The 20,686-nt window shown below is 42.7% G+C and overlaps 1 long non-coding RNA gene across 4 annotated transcripts; it reads right to left on the reverse strand.

The window, feature by feature from the left end:
- Nucleotides 1–4,979: 4,979 nt before the first annotated feature.
- LOC140702795 (uncharacterized) lies at nt 4,980–19,348 on the reverse strand. 4 transcript variants are annotated; one of them, XR_013539344.1, is made up of 4 exons: nt 18,139–19,348; nt 12,189–16,314; nt 11,963–12,062; nt 4,980–7,042 (listed from the first exon to the last, which is right to left on the reverse strand). It is a non-coding gene; the product is annotated as an uncharacterized LOC140702795 (long non-coding RNA). The 4 variants fall into 4 exon arrangements; XR_013539346.1 differs by having other exon boundaries at nt 12,189–14,024; nt 16,149–19,348; XR_013539345.1 differs by having other exon boundaries at nt 12,189–12,351; nt 13,908–19,348.
- Nucleotides 19,349–20,686: the final 1,338 nt, after the last annotated feature.

A 20,686-nucleotide genomic window follows, 5' to 3' on the forward strand; every position in this document is an offset into this window, starting at 1 on the left:
CTACACCTCTCCGGGCTGGAGGGCAGCCACAGGCATCTCCACTGGGCCAACCTCCTCTGTTGAAGCCATTGCCGGCGGCTGTGCCGAGACGAGACTGTGGTTGCCCTCACCACCATCGGAGGCCAGGCCCTCCTCTGCCACAGTAAATTCCTGTGGGGATGGCTCGCCCTTGGGAGGGTCAACTGGGCATCCACCACTAAAGCAGTCTCCTCCATGACAGAACCACTCTGCTCTCCAGGAGGACCTTCTGAGATGGCGTTTGCCCCCTTGGTTCAGCCTTCTCCAAACCCCACCTAGGAGGGTCACCTCCCACCTCCCCAAAGATAAAACACAGTACTGTGTCGGACAGCCCACACGCCACTCCTGCTCCATCGAGGGTTTAGACAGAGAGAAGCCTGACAAGTATTTAGATAAGATATTTGATGCTTAGTTAGTTAGAGAATATTAACAAGTTAAAAGGAATTAGAAGTAGATAGACAGGCAGCATATATTGAGACTGTGATTAAAGTAAAGGAGTACAATCTAGCTTTTAAGTAATCAAATCCACGTTTTAATGAATGAAAGATAATAGAACATCTATGATTTTCCTTCTGCGATTCACTTATTTATCCTTAAATAAATCTTGTTTTATTTGGCAGCAAGAGTGTGAGACTCATCTTTGATATAGTGAGGATAATATCCTCTGGTGGCAGCGAAAAAGGGGTAAAGAACAAGTCGTGTCCAAAGGTGGACTTGTGTGAGAGGCAAAACACACAGGGGACGCTGGGGGTGCGCGATAAGTCCGTATGCTAAGAAAATAGTGGACTCCACCTGCTGAGGGAGTCCCTCAGACTAAATGGCTTCCTTTCAAGGGCCCTGATGGAGGGCGGGGGACATGACCATGGACACACACACCCCTTCAGTGGGGGGGCAGTGGCGTGGAAATCAGAGCAGCCGGCAGCTGGGGTCCCAGGAAAGTAACTCTGGCTAACCATAGTTACCAACACAGCGTGGCCATCAAGAGGGCTCAAAGGATGGCCAACCAAGGTACACACAGATAGACTGCTCCTGGTGAGGGAGGCTCTGCCTGGCTCTCCTCGCTGGGAGAGACCTACCCCAGCTTTCCCCAAGATGGATCTGCCCTGCAGTTTTACAAGCCCTCTCCTCCCCACGGAGAGCTACCCCGCACTTTGACACACACCCCGGCCCCAGAAAACACCCTTCATCTCCTCCACCTCCACTAAGTCGTATCTTCTCCCCCTCGCAAGAAACCGCTCACGACCTGTTGGGAAGTACCAAGGGTCTGTTCAGTTGTTTTATAAAAACCCCATTGAGTTCCTAGAGGAAAAGGTGGGATAAAAATAGGACGAATATCTAAATAAAAGGCAGTCCCACTGATTTTGGTATAACTTACTCATAGATAAGGATTGTCTCTTTACTGGGTTTATTATAATTACTGCACACAAACACACCTTTTATTACATATACACATCTATCTTCCTGGAAGGAAGGGTGATTGCACTTCGTTTCCAAAGTCATGTGCGCTTGCAACGCAGCATCTTGTCTATGTTCATACTCAAAGGAAGCTCTAAATTCAATCATGTATTTATTAACTGTCATCCATGGGACAGCCAGTAGCAGAACAGGCAAAGTGCCAAACCCTGACCTATTCATGCAACCAACTCTACTCCTGTGTAAGCGCAAGTGTCGTAACTGGGGCTGTCCTACTCTGGGGACATCATGAGAAGAGAGGATTCCCTGGGGAAAGATCGTAATGCTGGGAAAGCTTTAAGGCAGCAGGAAAAGAGGAAGCTGAAATGTGAGATGGACGGACTCCTTACAGGAAACCACAACTTTGCATTTGCAATGGCTGAGAGCAGGGCAGTTGAGGACGGGGCGTTTTGCAGAGGTTGCTTTTTGTTTTGCTGTGCTCAAGTGCAGGAAGGGGAAAGAAAAGGGGGCTTCCATTTTCTTTTGGGGGGTCCTTTCCTTCTCAACTCCCTGTTAGTCTCCCCCCCCCTTTTAACAAATGTGTCTTAATTCTGGGGGAATGCATTTAATGCAAGTTCAGGCAGAACCAAGGGAATTATATGCTGCAATAATAGGAATACTTCTCTTGGCCCTTGAAGGTATGGTTGCCAAGGAAGAGATTGTTTTGTATTTTGTTTTGTGTGCTTCAGGAGTGTAATACAATTTACAGTAGGACCCCCTGTCCGTGGGAGATTGGTTCCCAGTCCCCCCCCCCCGTGGATACTGCAAAACACTGATTATAACGAACACTATAATAGTAAGGAAGTTTATAAATAGCAGGCCTCTGGCTCTCTCTGAGGGTGAGTTCGGGTAGCTTCAACTTCATCAACATATATATTTGTAGGATTTTTCTTTTAATATTTTCAATATTTTCAGACCATGGATAAGAGAATCCGCGGATGCTGATCCTGCGGATAAGGGGTTCCTAGTGTACTGTAGTACCCTAAAATTTAGGAAATGCTAAAAGGCTTGGTGTGGTCAGAAAATAAACCTAGGACTGGAGATAGGAAGACTGGGGGGGGGGGAGACCAGAAAAAAGCGGGGAAACGGGGCTACCAGGATTAAACTGAAGAGGGAGAAAACAGACATTTTGCTCCTAGAGGGGACCTCCAATAGGTTAGGGGGGATGATCTCTGGGTTGGATGGTGTTCCCCTCCAGTGTAGAGGTCAAGCGCATAATTTGGGTGTTCAGCTTCCTCTCCTGCCTCCACTACACTACTGGTGACTAGTGGTGTAGTGGTAATTAGAATTATTAACAAGGTTGGTGGTAATTCTGGAAGTCCAGCTCCAGTAGACAAAGTCCAAAAATGCAGACAGCTTCAGTGCTCCATATTAAGAAAGGAGGAGCAGGTCTTTTGTAAAGTCAATGGCTCTTAATTCCTTGCTCATATCCAAACAACCCTCCAATCATTTGCTTTCCAACAGGATGAATCACTGCATTAAAGTGTTTTTGCCAAAATACTTCTCTCACCCAACTCCTGTGAGGATTTCAGTTAAGTTTGGGGGAACAGGAACCTTGAAGGGGCAGTATTGGCTGCTGAAGCCACTCAGAAGGTAGCAATCCGGTCAGCCCTGGCTCCACTCTACCCCCGAAAGTGACATGAAAGATCCCTCTGTACTGCTTGATGTGTAATGTCCCTTTTCACATTTCTAAGCCAAAAAATTACACTGGAGTCATGAACCACTGGGTTTATTATAATTACTGCACACACACACACACAAAACTTTTATTACATATACACATCTATCTTCCTGGAAGGAAGGGTGATTGCACTTCGTTTCCAAAGTCATGTGCACTTGCAACGCAGCATCTTGTCTATGTTCATACTCAAAGGAAGCTCTAAATTCAATCATCTATTTATTAACTGTCATCCATGGGACAGCCAGTAGTAGAACAGGCAAAGTGCCAAAACCTGACCTATTCATGCAACCAGCTCTACTCCTGTGTAAGCGCAAGTGTTGTAACTGGGGCTGTCCTACTCTGGGGACATTATGAGAAGAGAGGATTCCCTGGGAAAAGATCATAATGCTGGGAAAGCTGGGAGGCAGTAGGAAAAGAGGAAGCTGAAATGTGAGATGGACGGGTTCCTTAAAGGAATCCACAACTTTGCATTTGCAATGGCTGAGAGCAGGGCAGTTGAGGACGGGGCGTTTTGCAGAGGTTGCTTTTTGTTTTGCTGTGCTCAAGTGCAGGAAGGGGAAAGAAAAGGGGGCTTCCATTTTCTTTTGGGGGGTCCTTTCCCTCTCAACTCCCTGTTAGTCTCTCCCCCCCCTTTTTTTTTTTTAAAAATGTGTCTTAATTCTGGGGGAATGCATTTAATGCAAGTTCAGGCAGAACCAAGGGAATTATATGCTGCAATAATAGGAATACTTATCTTGGCCCTTTAAGATGTGGTTGCAAAGGAAGAAATTGTTTTATATTTTGTTTTGTGTGCTTCAGGGGTGTAAAACGAATTACAGTAGGACCCCCTGTCCATGGGAGATTGGTTCCAACTCCCCCCCCCCCCCGTGGATACTGAAAAACGCTGATTATAATGAACACTATAATAGTAGGGAGGTTTATAAATAGCAGGCCTCTGGCTCTCTCTGAGGGTGAGTTCGGTTAGCTTCATCTTCATCAGCATATATATATTTCTAGGATTTTTCTTTTAATATTTTCAATATTTTCAGACCATGGATAAGAGAATCCGTGGATGCTGATCCTGCAGATAAGGGGTTCCCAGTGTACTGTGGTACCCTAAAATTTAGGGAATGCTAAAATGCTTGGTGTGGTCAGAAAATAAACCTAGGACTGGAGATAGGAAGACGGGGGGGGGGGGGAGACCAGAAAAATGCGGGGAAACGGGGCTACCAGGCTTAAACTGAAGAGGGAGAAAACAGACATTTTGCTCCTAGAGGGGACCTCCAATAGGTTAGGGGGGGTGATCTCTGGGTTAGATGGTGTTCCCCTCCAGTGTAGAGGTCAAGCGCATAATTTGGGTGTTCAGCTTCCTCTCCTGCCTCCACTACACTACTGGTGACCAGTGGTGTAGTGGTAATTACAATTATTAACAAGGTTGGTGGTAATTCTAGAAGTCCATCTCCAGTAGACAAAGTCCAAAAATACAGGCAGCTTCAGTGCTCCATATTAAGAAAGGAGGAGCAGGTCTTTTGTAAAGTCAATGGCTCTTAATTCCTTGCTCAAAACCAAACAACCCTCAAAACATTTGCTTTGCAACAGGATGAATCACTGCAATAAAGTGTTCTTGCCAAAATGCTTCTCTCACCCAACCCCTGTGAGGATTTCACTTAAGTTTGGGGGAACAGGAACCTTGAAGGGGGTAGTATTGGCTGCTGAAGCCACTCAGAAGGTAGCAATCTGGTCAGCCCTGGCGCCCCTCTACCCCCAAAAGTGACATGAAAGATCCATGTGTACTGCTTGATGTGTAATGTCCCTTTTCACATTTCTGAGCCAACAAATTACACTGGAGTCTTGAACCATTGGGTTTATTATAATTACTGCACAAACACACAAACTTTATTACATATATACATCCATCTTCATTGCAGGAAGGGTGATTGCACTTCGTTTCCAAAGTCATGTGCGCTTGCAACGCAGCGTTTTCTCTATGTTCATACTCAAAGGAAGCTCTAAATTCAATCATGTATGTATTAACTGTCATCCATGGGACAGCCAGTAGTACAACAGGCAAAGTGCCAAACCCTGACCTATTCATGCAACCAGCTCTACTCCTGTGTAAGCGCAAGTGTTGTAACTGGGGCTGTCCTACTCTGGGGACATTATGAGAAGAGAGGATTCCCTGGGAAAAGATCATAATGCTGGGAAAGCTGGGAGGCAGTAGGAAAAGAGGAAGCTCTAATGTGAGATGGACGGACTCCTTACAGGAATCCACAACTTTGCATTTGCAATGGCTGAGAGCAGGGCAGTTGAGGACGGGGCGTTTTGCAGAGGTTGTTTTTTGTTTTGCTGTGCTCAAGTGCAGGAAGGGGAAAGAAAAGGGGGCTTCCATTTTCTTTTGGGGGGTCCTTTCCCTCTCAACTCCCTGTTAGTCTCCCCCCCTTTTTTTAAAAAAATGTGTCTTAATTCTGGGGGAATGCATTTAATGCAAGTTCAGGCAGAACCAAGGGAATTATATGCTGCAATAATAGGAATACTTATCTTGGCCCTTTAAGATGTGGTTGCAAAGGAAGAGATTGTTTTGTATTTTGTTTTGTGTGCTTCAGGGGTGTAATACGAATTACAGTAGGACCCCCTGTCTGTGGGAGATTGGTTCCCAGTCCCTCCCCCCCCCCCCCCGTGGATACTGAAAAACGCTGATTATAACGAACACTATAATAGTAGGGAAGTTTATAAATAGCAGGCCTCTGGCTCTCTCTGGGGGTGAGTTAGGGTAGCTTCAACTTCATCAACATATATATTTCTAGGATTTTTCTTTTCATATTTTCAATATTTTCAGACCATGGATAAGAGAATCCGTGGATGCTGATCCTGCGGATAAGGGGTTCCCAGTGTACTGTGGTACCCTAAAATTTAGGGAATGCTAAAATGCTTGGTGTGGTCAGAAAATAAACCTAGGACTGGAGATAGGAAGACGAGGGGGGGGGGGAGACCAGAAAAATTAAGGGAAACAGGGCTAACAGGCTTAAATTGAACCGGGACAAAACAGACATTTTGCTCCTAGAGGGGACCTCCAATAGGTTAGGAGGGATGATCTTTGCTTGGATGGTGTTCCTCTCCAGTTTAGAGGTCAAGCGCATGATTTGGGTGTTTAGCTTCCTCTCCTTCCTCCACTACACTACTGGTGACCAGTGGTGTAGTGGTAATTACAATTGTTAACAAAGTTGGTGGTAATTCTGGAAGTCCAGCTCCAATAGACAAAATCCAAAAATGCAGGCAGCTTCAGTGCTCCATATTAAGAAAGGAGGAGCAGGTCTTTTGTAAAGTCAATGGCTCTTAATTCCTTGCTCTATATTAAGAAAGGAGGAGCAGGTCTTTTGTAAAGTCAAAGGCTCTTAATTCCTTGCTCAAAACCAAACAAACCTCAAATCAGGTCGCTTTGCTTTCTTAGGCTTGGCGAGGGAAACGATATTGAAGAAGGGCTGGAACCCTCCTTCTAAAAATCCATTTGAAGCAGTAATGCATCATAATCTATGTAAAAACCACAGTACTCAGGTAGCTGCTTCCTGAGGGAAAGATTTCCTGAAGAGAAACGTCCTTGCCCTCTTGTGGAAGGAGAGCCAAGATGGGGCCAGTATGGGGGGGGGATCCCCCAAACTGCCTGGGGCCAGCCACAGAGAAGGCTCTCTCTTGCATCCCCATCAGATGCGCTTGTGAAGGTGGTGGACTGACGAAGAAGTCTCTAGTTTTAATTTCCCCACGGCTCTGAACTCACTGTGTGGCCTGGTCAGCCATTTTGTCTCTCAACCTTGGTTCCCCATCTGCCATATGGAGCTCATCATGATCCCTTCAGTTTAGAATAGTAGGGATTACATGATCCTGTATGCGAAGCATCCACACTGCACAAACGCTTGCCTGGAATATATAAGACAAAAGCCTTCTTTATTTTTCACTCAAAGGCTATATTTTGACCACTGCGACTGAAACACTAAAGTTAGCAGTTCATAAACCTTTCTCACCCCCCCCCCGTACCATTTCTTTATATTCCTTTTTGTGTGTTTGTGTAGGGGCGTGTGGGGATCACCTTTAGCCAGACAATGTTAGCCTGGGATTCCCTGGTGTAATTTTTTTGGAAAAAAAAGAGAGTACTTTCCCTAAGTCCTCCAATTTCTTTGAGGGTTTCCCTCCCCCTCTGACCCCCTTGCTTTGCTTTCCTTGGCTTGGTGAGGGAAACGGTTTTGAAGAAGAGGGGCTGGACCCCTCCTTTCCCCCTTCCTCATGAACAAGATCTGATCAATGTTCTGCTCCCTTTCCCCCCATTACTGCCTGTAGAATAAACAACATCAAAAATACATCATGGATTTTCACGTAGTAAATGGAATGAGTGAATATACTACAGAGGTTAATATTATTAAAAGAGGATATTTCAAACTATGAACACTGAATAAGGAGGGATCTTCTATTATTAACAGCCAATGTTGAGACATGCTTCTCTGAGGGCCCTCTCCCTCCATCCACACTTGCATCCATGCCATCCAGCTTTAGGGGGTGGTTTACCCTGTTTAGAAAGGTCCTTGAAAGCTAAAGAAACTTGCTTGGAAGATATAAGAGAAAAGCCTTCTTTATTTTCCCCTCAAAGCCTCTATTTTGACCCATGCTACAGAAATACTAAAGTCTGCAGTTAAGAAACCTTTCTCTCCCCCCCCCCCCGTACCACTTCATTATATTTCTTTTGTGTGTATTTGTGTAGTTTCGGAGCGGGGGGGGGTGTCACCTTTAGCCTGACAATTTTAGCATGGGACTCTCTACCACTATTTTTTTTAAAAAAAAAAACAGAGTTCCCTCGCGCGGTCCTTCAATTTATTTGAGGGTCCCCCCCCCAACCACCTTGCTTTGCTTTCTTTGGCTTGGTGAGGGAAACGGTTTTGAAGAGGGGCTGGACCCCTCCTTCCCTTTTAAATTTTTTTATTTTATTTTAAAAACAAAACAATTACAACAACAAAAATACAAATAATAGTGTTTCCCCCTTCCTCGTGAGAAGGGTCCTTGCCCTCTTGAGGAAGGAGAGCCAAGGTGGGGCCAGTATGGCCTCCTGCGGGAGGAAGCCATAAAAACCCCGGGGCCAGCCACAGAGAAGGCTCTCTCCTGCGTCCCCATTAGAGGCAGTTGTGAAGGTGGTGGGCTCACGAAGGAAGAAGTCTCCAGTTTAAATTTCCCCACTGCTCTGAATTCACTGTGGGTCTGGTCAGCCATTTTGTCTCTCAACCTTGGTTCCCCATCTGCCATATGGAGCTCATCACGATCCCTTTAGCTTAGAATTATAAGGATTACATGATCCTGTATGTGAAGCAGTTTCAACAGCCACACTATACAAACGTTTGCTTGGAATATGTAAGACAAAGGCCTTCTTTATTTTTCACTCAAAGCCTCTATTTTGACCATTGGTACAGAAATACTAAAGTCTGCAGTTAATAAACCTTTCCCCTCCCCCCCCCCGTACCATTTTGTTATATTTCTTTTGTGTGTGTTTATGTAGGGGACACGTGGGGGGTCACCTTTAGCCAGACAATGTTAGCCTGCGATTCTCTGGCGTTATTCTTTTTTAAAGAGAGCCTTGTGAGGAGGGCTGTTGCAAAGAACTTGGTGGCTTGATCGGGTCCCAACAGCCAAGCAGAAGCTCCCACTTTAGCCCCTTTTACCCTTCACACTATCAAATAAGCTGATAAAACATATGTCATTTTAATTTTTTTGAAATGTATCTTTTGCTTACATCACATTTTAGTAAACATTATATACTGACGTTGAAGCCTGTGACGTTTGAGGCTTCGCAATTTAATCCCAGTCGTGTTGGAGAATTTTAATGCATTTATGTTTTCATTTATCACGTTTGTATTTCTCTTTTTTTTCTTGTATTTTGTGTAAACTGCCTGGAGTAGACATGTCCTAAATGGGTGGTATGTAAGTGTTATAAAAATAAATAAAAATACATTGGAGTTTACAGATCCATAATATCTCAGTAGGCAGGGGTTGATTCTGCCAATCACTCTGTTCTGCCCTGCAATTGGGGCGCTCTTGTGCCTTAGTCCCTCCTCTCCCTCTTATGTGCCTTTGTCCTGGAAGGAGGGCCTTGTTTTCCAAGATGAAGAAGGGCTGAGCACATGTTTCTCTGAGGGCCCTCTCTCTCTCCCCATCCACACTTGCATCCATGCCATCCAGCTTTAGGGGGTGGTTCATCCAGTTTAGAAATACTCTTCAAAGCTAGAGAAATTTGCCTGGAAGATAGACACCATTGCTTTAGATTTATTTTCTGTTGGGGGGCAGAGACACTTTCTGCCCTTCCTCTCTCTTGTCTGCCTTCTTCCTTGAAAAAGTACAATTTTGTATACAATTCTGTATGTGCCTTAGGGATCGAGGCTTGCCCCCTCGTGCTATTCAAGGGCCTTTGGCATCACTGGCCTTTCAGGCTAAGGCAGCCAGCCATTTCAACCCTCAACCCTACATATGATGTTATGATATGGGAAATGGGGCTTAGTCCTAAATGGACATGTAGAGGACTGGAATAGTGTTTAACTAAGGAGTTGTGAATAGGTGGGCAATATTAAACAAGACAAAAAGAAAAACAATTCTTACAGTATAAGATTCAGTGAAAGCTAGACTGTTACTGTGTAAAAGAAGGCGTGAACATTGATATCAGGCAAGGTTTTTTGGGCAATCACAATTCCCATTATAAAACAGATCACAAGCTGAGCCCAAATGGTCAAGATTGACCAGAATCTGTTTAAGAAAAAGCATATGAACCTCAACCACATTTTCCCACCACGTAAACTCCCAAGCCAGCAGGACCAGTTGTATCTGAAGGCACCTAATTTGCACCCGCAGGTGCATTTTTGGGGGGGGCGGCGGCGGCGGCGGTATATTTTAGGTTAGAACTCAATCTGATTTCACACCACTTTTCTGCAAATTTTGCATTTTATGCTGCTATTTGAATTTTGTGATCTATCCCAGGTGAATTTTATGAGAGTGATGTGAATTCCACTCCTTTTGAAAATCTTTCTGTGTTCATATACTGGTGCAAAACATGCTGCATCCTGTGGAGATTTTAAAACACCAGGAGAGGTCTGGAAAAATCCTAGGTGGTGGATTTAGAGACTAGGTAGAGGAGTAAGATCCAAAGATGTTGTGGAGAGTTTGGAGCTCCTGAGGTCGTCTCTGGCAAATCCTGCGTGGTAGGATTTATAGGCCTGTTGGCTGGAAATTGTAACTGGGGAAAGAGTTAAGAATTGCTTGAAAAGGTCAGTTTATCTGTCGAAAAACACGATTCTCTGAGGTACAAATTTAGGGTAAATGGTAGAATCAGTGGAAAGCTGGGGGAAGACCAAGTTCTTGAAGCGCAGTGCTTTCCCTGAGGTGAAATGTATTGGATAACGTAAGGAGACACTGAGAAAACTTAGTGCAGCCCAGCCATTCTCTGAGGTAAAAGTCTGAGGTTAATTAGTAGAAGCATTGCTGGAAAGAGGCATGAACCCAGAAACAAGTGGTGTAGTGAACTCTCGAGGTAAAAACATTTTGGGTAAAGTAAAGAGTCACTGAGAGAGCTTAGCCTGGACACAGAAATAAGTCTCAAGAAGAGTTTTGACATATTTCCTGAGCTAAACGTTTTAAGGTAATGGTAAAGAAATACGAATATAGGCAAACCCAGTGAACAAAAGGGATAGTTTACAGGTGATTAGCCAGGATAGGGCTGGTGGTCACATATTTGGTGGCAGCATTGTGAGATATTAACACCAGGAGATTTTAAAACACCAGGAGAGGTCTGGAAAAATTCTAGGTGGTGGATTTAGAGACTAGGTAGAGGAGTAAGATCCAAAGATGCCCTGCAGAGTTTGGAGCTCCTGAGGAGGTCTCTGGCAAATCCTGTGCAATAGGATTTATAGGCTGGAAATTCTAACTCGGGAAAGAGTTAAGAATTGTGTGAAAAGGTCAGTTTCCCTGTCGACTAAGACGATTCTCTGAGGTACAAGTTTAGGGTAAACAGTAGGAGAATCGGTGGAAAGGTGGGGGACGACCAAGTTCTTGAAGCAGTGCTTTCCCTGAGGTGAAATGTTTTTTGGGTAAAGTAAGGAGAAGCCTCCTTATCTCCCTCCTTTTGAATTATGAGGTTCCCCGGGGCTCCCTTTTGCCCTCGGGAACCCTTTGCCACCCTCAGACTTCGGGGGGGGGGGGAGCCTGTCAAAGTAAAGCCAATTCTGCCAGATCCCTGCCAGCCATCGCAGTCCTGCCAGTGGCAATCGAGAAGCACTTGGTTTGTTTAAATCTGAAAGGCTTCCGTGCAATCTGAGAAGCACTTGGTTTGTTTAAATCTGAAAGGCTTCCGTGCAATCTGAGGCGCCCAAAGGCACTGCAGAGCTAAAGCAGTCTCAGGCACTGACCACAGATCGCCCCCTTTCACGCCGCGAGATTGGCAAATTATCCGATAACATCTTTTTCTTCTGTGCCTCTAATAAACTATTCAATTACAACTATATAAAGTTGTAAGTGTACTTCTTACTTTTACAAAATGCAAAAATATTATTCAGTGTTTCTAGTGACCGCTTAATGCTATTTAAAGGCTTTTAGTGCCTCAGTACTATGCATCTTTTTCTTTATGAGTTGGATTTACAACTGAAATTCTATAAATTGATAATCTATATCACAATGTACTGAAAATAGCTTTCAGCCTCAACAACCACTTCAAATTCTTTGCATTTAAGTTCCTTAAATGACATGTGGAAGGGCAAGTATTTACAAAACTATTCAAAACTATTCAAGTAGAAACATAGTAAATATACTACTTACTGATCAAGGAGCACATCCATTCCTGGAGTAAAGTTTACCGCATCCAGGCAAAGACCTAATGCACAAACAGTGATTACTCCAGACATCCCAAAGCATTCAGCTGGAGACAGAAGAAAGGACCAAAGATTAATATCACTACTGTAGTTCGATTCATCCTCAGACACGTCTCTATTAAAAGTTAAGCATTAGTCATTGCATTTGGTAGGAATTAACATGGTCGGCTTACCCAAGATGAAACCTGTGTATGCCACTGACAAACTCAAAATTGCTCGAGGGATCTCATCATTGAAAACGTTTGCGAACAAGTAGGTTCCTGTTTTTGAACTTAAAAATCCCAGTGCCGCACTTCCAAAAATTAGTAAAATCAGTTGGAAAAAAAATCACTTGAACTGTGAAAGGAAACAAAATTCAGTCATTTGCTATTTGCATTACACTATTTTAATTTTCAAAGAATTATAAGTACTGTTTTATAGTTAATTGTACTTCAAGACTCTTATGCACCAAACAACTGGCCTGTGTTAACTCATGCTTTTTTATATCTTTTATAAGATGCTTTTATCTATCTATCTATCTATCTATCTATCTATCTATCTATCTATCTATCATCTATCTATCTATCTATCTATCTATCTATCTATCTATCTATCTATCTATCTATCTATCTATCTATCTATCTATCTATCTATCTATCTATCTATCTATCTATCTATCTATCTATCTATCTATCTATCTATCTAAGAATGATTTAAGATTTAAACAAACCAAATGCTTTATATAAAGCATGAGTTAACACAGGCCAATTATATATGTATTTAAAAGCACCTTTTAATCCCTTTTAAATCATTAGGACACACAAAGACTATTGGCTGAAGGGATTAGACTAAATATAAACCTTTTCAGCTAACCTCAGAAATCTCCTACCAGAATAAATCTGCTGGCAGAACTTTCCTGCTGGCTAAGATTTGCCCAGTGAAAGAGTCAGATTCAAATCTCTTGCAGCCCAGGAACACAGCCCCCAGGCTGTCAAAAGTTAGGCTAAGGCAAGAATGGCCCGAAAGAAAGAAGGGGTTGGACTGCCGCATCACTTCATCTGCTCTAGTGATGCTTATCTGGCCCTTGACCATCTAGTTTTGGGCTCTTAGACTGCAGTCCTTCTCCACTCAATTCAGTGAAAGGTTTTGTGCTGACTTCAGTAGGAACACGAAAGCACCTTTTAAGCCCAGCCCAAAGCACGACTCATCGTCTATTTTTATCTGGGAGTACAATGACACTCATTGGGAGTTACCTCTGAGTAGAGAAACACAGGATTTTATCATTAATTCTGATCCAAACCAGTATCTTTCACAGAGGGCAATATGCAGAAAACTAAAATTTAAACATCGTTGTTAGTATAGAACACGCACGTGTAATATAGTCTACAGGTAGCAGATTGCAGTCTTCTTTTGGGACTTAAAAAAATCAAGCCTAAAACTAGAGTTCTGTTGAACTCAATGGAGCCTACCGTACTTCTATGAGGATACGCATAGTACGGTTTTTTTTTTTCACGTGTTAGCAAAAGCACAGAGTCACATTGATGTGTTCTGGAGATATTTATGATACCCAATCACCAGCCTGAACTATTTTAAGTGGAAACGAAGGACACCCACTCTACTGGGTTTCTGATTAAAGCATAAACTTTCACAACGTCTCCAGGTTTGGAACGCTTCTACTCTGCGAACACTGGGGATGTCCAGATTGTGGCATGCACGTTGACAAATCAAAGACTCATACGTAGGAACTTCTCAGTGTTAGGAAAAAAAAAATCATTACATTATTTCTTCTGCCTTCTAACCTCCCTCCTTAATCTCCTTTATAATCTCCCTTCTAACATTTAACAATTAGAGTCGCGACACAGCACAAATTGTATCTTTATGCAAGAAAAAATGACAGGAAGCAATAGACTTACATCTTTCCGGATTATTTTGGATCACTAGTTTGGTATAGAATGGAAAAATAATTGTGCTGGCAGCATCATTGAACAAAGATTCACCTCTAATTAGGTTAATAAGTATGTTTGAAATACCTAAGAAATGAAAAAAGAAGCATGTCTAATTTGATGCTTGACAAGTGGTTAGACAGTTTAAAGAAGTGTGAATTCCCACAATTTGAATCCAGCTGTATTTTTATCATGTATAACATCATCAACCAGAAAAAAAAAATGAAGAATAACATCCTGATTTAAAGATTCTTAAGTCTCCTTACACCTACTCTAAAGCTCCCACAGTCTAAAAATTAGATGATATAGTTAGAAGCAAGGCTGTTTTAACATGTAAAATGCTTCTTTTTAACATTGAACAAATTTGTTTCACATGCTTTCTACTGTCTTTGCTTGGTCAGTGGAAAAGAAGCACAACCTTTGTTTGCAAGTCCGATGGTGGAGACGTGGAGCTTTGCAAGAACTGCATGTCTGGAAGAGGAAATCTGCAATATTAGGAAATGTACTCTATTTTTAAAATAAATATGCAGTTTGGCTCTCATTATATCCTTCAGCTGATATAAACTCTGTGGGAAAATGTAGATATACTTTCCCTGCCACACACAAACATTACGTTATGTAGAACTAACCCATTTTTAATTCAAAGAGCCTTTCAGTTTCACAGAACTGCGAAGCTCCGTCAAATGACAGGCAATTCTTCTCCCCAGTTATTTCCGAGGCAAAGAAGGTTTCATTCATTTCCTTCTACTTGTTTACTTCACCGTCCTTCTCTTCCTCTCTCTCTCTTCTCAGCCTTCTGGCCTCCGGGGCCTCAGTTCTCCTCTTCTGTGCCAAAGGCTTAAGCACCAGCGGTTCACCTGGGAGTCACCCCTCCACATTCTCCTCACCCCACCAGGACAGGAAAAGGATTCAGGGATGAAACAACTTGCAAGTTTTCTGATGTTTAGTTGACCAGATACAGTCCACCTGCGGATACTGGATTTTATTTTGCTGTGGTTCAAAGTGTCTCCTTTCCTGCTGTGGGTGTGCTAAACCGACACCTAGAGTTTTGCTCTTTAAGTGGGTGTCGGAGCCAGAGACAACTGGAGCGCGCGAGGCATTCAAAACAGCTGTATTCCACCGGTGGAGATACAGCCGGTGCAAAGACCGGGATGCACACCAATAGGCTATTTCAGATGGTTTTTATACTCTTTTTAGACAGAAAGGAGGCAGATGGCAACTAATTATACCAGTCCACACGTTACAGGTATTCCTCTCTTCCTCAATCAGCAGGCTACACTCGAACGGTCTCCTTGCAAGGCAGATCTGTCCTTTGTGGGCTTCAAGAAACAGAGGAAGTGTTTTCACAATAAATAGTGCAAGACCCTACCTTTGGGAAATGGCGTCCTGAGTAAGACTTCTGGGGATAACAACTCTGTGGCAAGCTTGGCGAGGTTAGCCAGCCTTTAGATAGGTCTGGCTAAGTGAGAGATTGTGCGGCAAGGCCAATGAAACTCAGAGAAATGCCCTTCATTAAAGGAGCATTAAATATTAAAATGTCCCCAACCTTTCCCTTTCGGAACTGCTCTCGAAAATGCCACATTTAGCTGTAAAGGCCACAAGCGAACTTTTGTGAAAGAAAACATTCTACTACTCAAGAGGGGCTGCACAAGAGATTCTGAACTAGGTAAAAAAATAATCCGTCCAGGTCTAATGGATGATGTAGCCGTGCATCTAAAATATAATCCTCAGCTTTTTTTTTTACAAAAATCTGGTTATTTCTTTGCCCTTCTGTTGAATGCCTCCAGAGAAACCGACTTGTTTCACCTAAAGCTACTTGCAGAAACCAATTGCTTTGCTCTTTTGGTTGTTGTGGGTTTTTTGGGCTCTTTGGCCGTGTTCTGAAAGTTGTTCTTCCTGATGTTTCGCCAGTCTCTGTTGGACAGGGTTCCTACTCCAGTCCTCTGAAGATGCCGGCCACAGAGACTGGCGGAATGTCCACCACCAGTACGGGGGTATTCATGTTCGTATACGAATACCTCCATTTCTAGTTCAAAGCAATATTGTATATTTGGAGCAAATCGAAAATGAAGGCTCTTAATCTCTTTTGAAATCACTCCCGGCTGGTTCTGGGGGAAAGGAATGGACCTCCGTGGCACCTGCGGTGGTGCTCTTCATACTTGTGTCCCCAGGGATGGATGTCTCTTTAGAAAAGCAATTTCTCTTACTTACCAACATTTTTTACTGAAGCCACAGAGAGCAAAGGGTCTGTCGTGCTAAGAAGAATGCCAAACAACATGCTGTCATCCCAGGACCAGCTATGTGCATTAATTTTATACGATAACAATCCTATGCAAGCAGAATTCATTAAAAATCCAAGAACAGCAAGAATAAACACCTGTAAATACAATACATATATATACAGTATTGGAATTAAAATGTACACAGATCATTTACAGTATCTCAGAATTATTTACTGCATCCATTTATATTAAATGAAGGGAGGCAGGACTGAAGTTTTAATGCCATAGGAGTATGAATGTTAAGAAACTCAAAATGACTGAAAGTTTGGGAATGTAAGAATTATGTATTTATACCAATTAACCATTTGAAATCTAGAATAGTCACCGTTTACACACATTAGGGAGGTTTCCCATTCACCCTTGTCTGACTGCAATTTCACAACAGTTCGTGAACACATACAAAACAACTCACTTACCTCCCATAACCCCTTGAATGGTTCTACACCTGAGTAAAGCTCAGTTTGGGACAGTGCTATAGCCCGGTTAACATCCTGATGGCATCCAACTCTATCCCCTCAGCATATGCTCCACTAGGCACAGCTCCTGCCTATTTGCTCAGTTCCCACACATCAGATACAAAAAGCACAACCCACAGTAGAATCAGGGGTGAAAGAAGCACTTCCATCAGAACAGGAGGGTGGGCAAGGATGGCCCTATAGCTCAGGCACAGGGGACTCCCACCAAACATTCATCGCAGATAATCGATACATTCTTGTCAAATATACACCCTGCTCACAGGGGTCCCAAGCAAGTCCTCCGTTCTAGTGGCTGCACTTCCTTCTTCCCGAGCTGTAGAGGATGCTCGTAATGCTCTGAACAAGAGTGGATGCTCAGGATGTCCTCTGAAGCCATCCAACAGTCTGGCAGCAGGCACTGAAAGCATATGGACCTTCCACAACCCTTCTGCTTCAGGGCTGCACATGGACATATTTGTCCCACAAGGCTGTGAAGGACTTCAGAAGCGTTTTACTTTGTGAAATGAGAAGCCCACAGCCCAATTTCCTAGATTCATTTTTAAAGATATTGGCTGAAATCCTGTTGCACACTTACACAAAAGGCATGACTTTTTAAAGTGAATTCCTGCACGCTAAGAAATCTCTGTGGACATTTATCTGGTGCATGTTTATTTATTATTTGTCGAGATACATGACTTTCCTTAACTCAAAATGCTTCAAAGAGATAAAAACAGTCAAAAGCATCCAATATATTACTCAAAAATATGATGAATTAAAAAGGAAGAAAAAGGTTAAACATAGATTATATTAACTAAAGATGGTTCCCAAAACAGGACGTATGGCTCCTTGGCCTATCATTTTAAAATGGTGCATCCATTCAAGTCCTGCAATAGCTATTTCTTTGACAATATTGTAAACAAATCTAATCTTCCAAAATATATAAAAGAAATACTTCCCTAATCAACCTATTATGCCCAAGGAGCCGCATTAAAACAGTACAAAATTAAAACCCTTTTCACAGCAGCTACACACTGGGTCAACGTTTTCACTTTCTGATAGCTTTCTCAGTAATCCTTAGTAATTTATGTTACATATCACATATAATGAAAACTTCCAAGTGTTTGGAACTCCCCACCTATTAATCTCAGTTTACTTCTCAGCCGCTTGTTGCAAATTGATTTATTCCAACAGGATTCCTCAAATTTATTTATATAATTTTAACAATAATGCAGAACCAATGGGGGAATGACTTTGGAGGAGATTTTGGAGGAGAAACAGCTGGTACTTAGGCACATCTGCAATCTGCACCACTTCTCCTCCTCCTCGGATTATCCCCTCCTGAAGCCCCTGTTGTTCCTCAGAAGGACTGCTCTGACGACACACATTTCTGGACAATCGGGTCCTTATCCTCGTGTGTGAGGACAGTAAACCTCTAAATAAGAAACTGGACATTATACAACTTACCTGACAAAATGATTTTTGGAATACATGAAAATCCATTTGAAATGCCGCTGTAAATATTATTATTGGTGTAAATAGATGGAAAAACCATTCTGGATCAATGTCAGAAAAGGTCTTCACCAAAGGTAACTGACAATATAAATGAAAAGAAGGTATCATTAGCTGAGAATGATTTATTTATAAAATATAGATAAGATATTACATACTTCCCCACTTCTGCCCCACAGAATTGAGGCCTCTATTTATTTATATTCTATACCAGAGAGAAGGTAGATTGGTGTTGCTTTTCTAGAGGAGCTTACAGTGCTTTTTGATAGAGCAACAAACACATAAACATTTGAAGCAACAAAAGCATTAAAAATACTTAAAACTTGACACTTTTGATACAGTGAAAGAACTGATCTTAACTCTATTTGGATTTATACCGGGGAAATCACACTATCTTTCTCTTTTTTTTTCCTCCTTTCTTTTTTCTTCTCTTTCCCAGAAGAGAACCGACTTTCCCAAAGCCAGTTCTGAAATCCAGATCACATCCTCCTCCCAATTTGATAAGCAGCGCCCTCGGATCCGGCTGTCGCCCCGCAAACACCCAGCCGTTTCCCTTCCAAGCCCTGATAGGCGGCCTTCCCACCGCCTTCTCTTCCCACCTCTCTCTAGAGGATGGAGACGGCTCTGCTGGGGGCCAGAGGGGCTTCCTTCCCTGGAACCCCAAGACCCTCCACAGGCAGGTTAAGGGCACAAAGGACGGGAGACGGATCATTTCTAAGGTGTATTTTAGATCTAAAATTTCCCAGCAGAGCTCTTCACTCTCGAGATGTTGTCCTCGGTACGTAGAATGGCTCCTGAATTCTGAGACATGCTTTTTGCAAGGCGCTTGCGATTCATACTCAAGATTTAGATCTTCCAGAAAATGATCTCTCACTAGATCCCTGGCTTTGGGGAAAGATACACTAAAGTGTTCAAGGTGCCAGAAAGTGAAGGATCAATTTGATCTAAACAATGATCCAGAACCTGGGGGGGGGGGACATATCAAGCCACATTCCTAAGAAGCAGAGGACAAGGAGGCATAGGTCCTCTAGCAAAGAATTTCAGGAATAAATGCTAACAAAGGACAACTTCTGTTTCCTGTTGAATACATTAGCTGATCCACCAGCTTATATCTATAAATGTACACAAAGTAATAAGGCAGCTAGCAGGCCAGGTACAACTGTATCGGTATTTTTCAACCGAAACAACAAAGGGTCAGATTCCAACTGGCCCAAGCTTTTGAGCACTGATATGCTATCACGTTATGTACAGCATGAGGGTGGGGATACTCCAGTCCGTCAGTACTTATTGTGCTACGAAATGAAAAATATTTCCTGTTGCTGGAATTTATTTTTGATGCTGCAAGAACACCCTTCGCAAACTACAAACTTCCCAAATTGCAAACTACTATTTTCTATTCATGCGTACAAGAAAATATATAGTCTGCTTTCTTTGTTTTCTCCCACTTCATTAAGTGCAGACACAGTACCCGTGACGTAAAACAGGCTGCTGTTCCAAGTGCGACTCCAATGAAAAATGTGATGATATATGCAGGAGGATTTTTTGGTTCAAAAAGTATGTTCAGCAGAGCTGAAAGAAAGAAAGGACTGCTAAATAGACACGCAGTAAGTGGAAATTAAGCAACAGGACTCAAAGAGCCAGAAATGGACAACATATCCAATGCAACTAACCCAGCTGGGCTTTCATATGCCTGGCAATGCAGGGGTGGGGGTGGGGAAGCAACCCAATCAGTAACACATGAACCCTCGTTCGATAAACAGTATATTATCATCTTCTCATCAGAGCATCCTGATAAGCTGATCAGAAGATGAATAAAAAGATTGTATTGAGGTCCATGTCTTCTCATTCCAGAGAATCCTGTCCTGCTGGGTTCAGTCTATGCTAAAAAGGGATTCTCAAAAATTTGACATGGTGATGTGAGCAGAGTAGATAGAGATGGGTACTTAGCGCAGTTTGGTGGATCGGGCCCACAGGTGTTGCCCAGCTGCTCCAGATCCTGCCCCCCCACCTCCTCCTGCAGGAACCCTCTTGGAAGCTGCAGCGTTGCTTCAGAGATGGAATTTTTCTATGCCAAATCTGATACACTGTTTTTTTTTTTTGTGCTTAGTTGGCAGTTTATTTTGAATATATGTTGCTGTCCCATAGCTTCACTGCAAAATTTATTTGGCAATCCAGCATCTGCTAACATGCATCTTGTCATTTCTAAAATATATCTTAGTTTTCTCTCTGCTAATCCATTTTACTCAGGAGTATAAGCAACTGTTTTCATATGCAAAATTCCTTGTTCCTAAATTGTTCATTTTCTGTGAAATATATTTACCACCATTTGACTATTAGTATTGCCTTTGGTTTTAACTCAAATTTATGACTGACTATTGCCACATACTTTTTTAAAAAGTCACAATTGACGAGGTCATTTAGACTGACCCCCAAATACATCGCAATTCTTTGGAAGCCGGAAAAGCTGGCTGCAGCATCTTCGCCCTTCGTACGTTAGGCTCGA

The sequence above is a fragment of the Pogona vitticeps genome, chromosome 15, assembly GCF_051106095.1.
Source record: "Pogona vitticeps strain Pit_001003342236 chromosome 15, PviZW2.1, whole genome shotgun sequence".
Taxonomy (NCBI): Eukaryota; Metazoa; Chordata; class Lepidosauria; order Squamata; family Agamidae; genus Pogona; species Pogona vitticeps.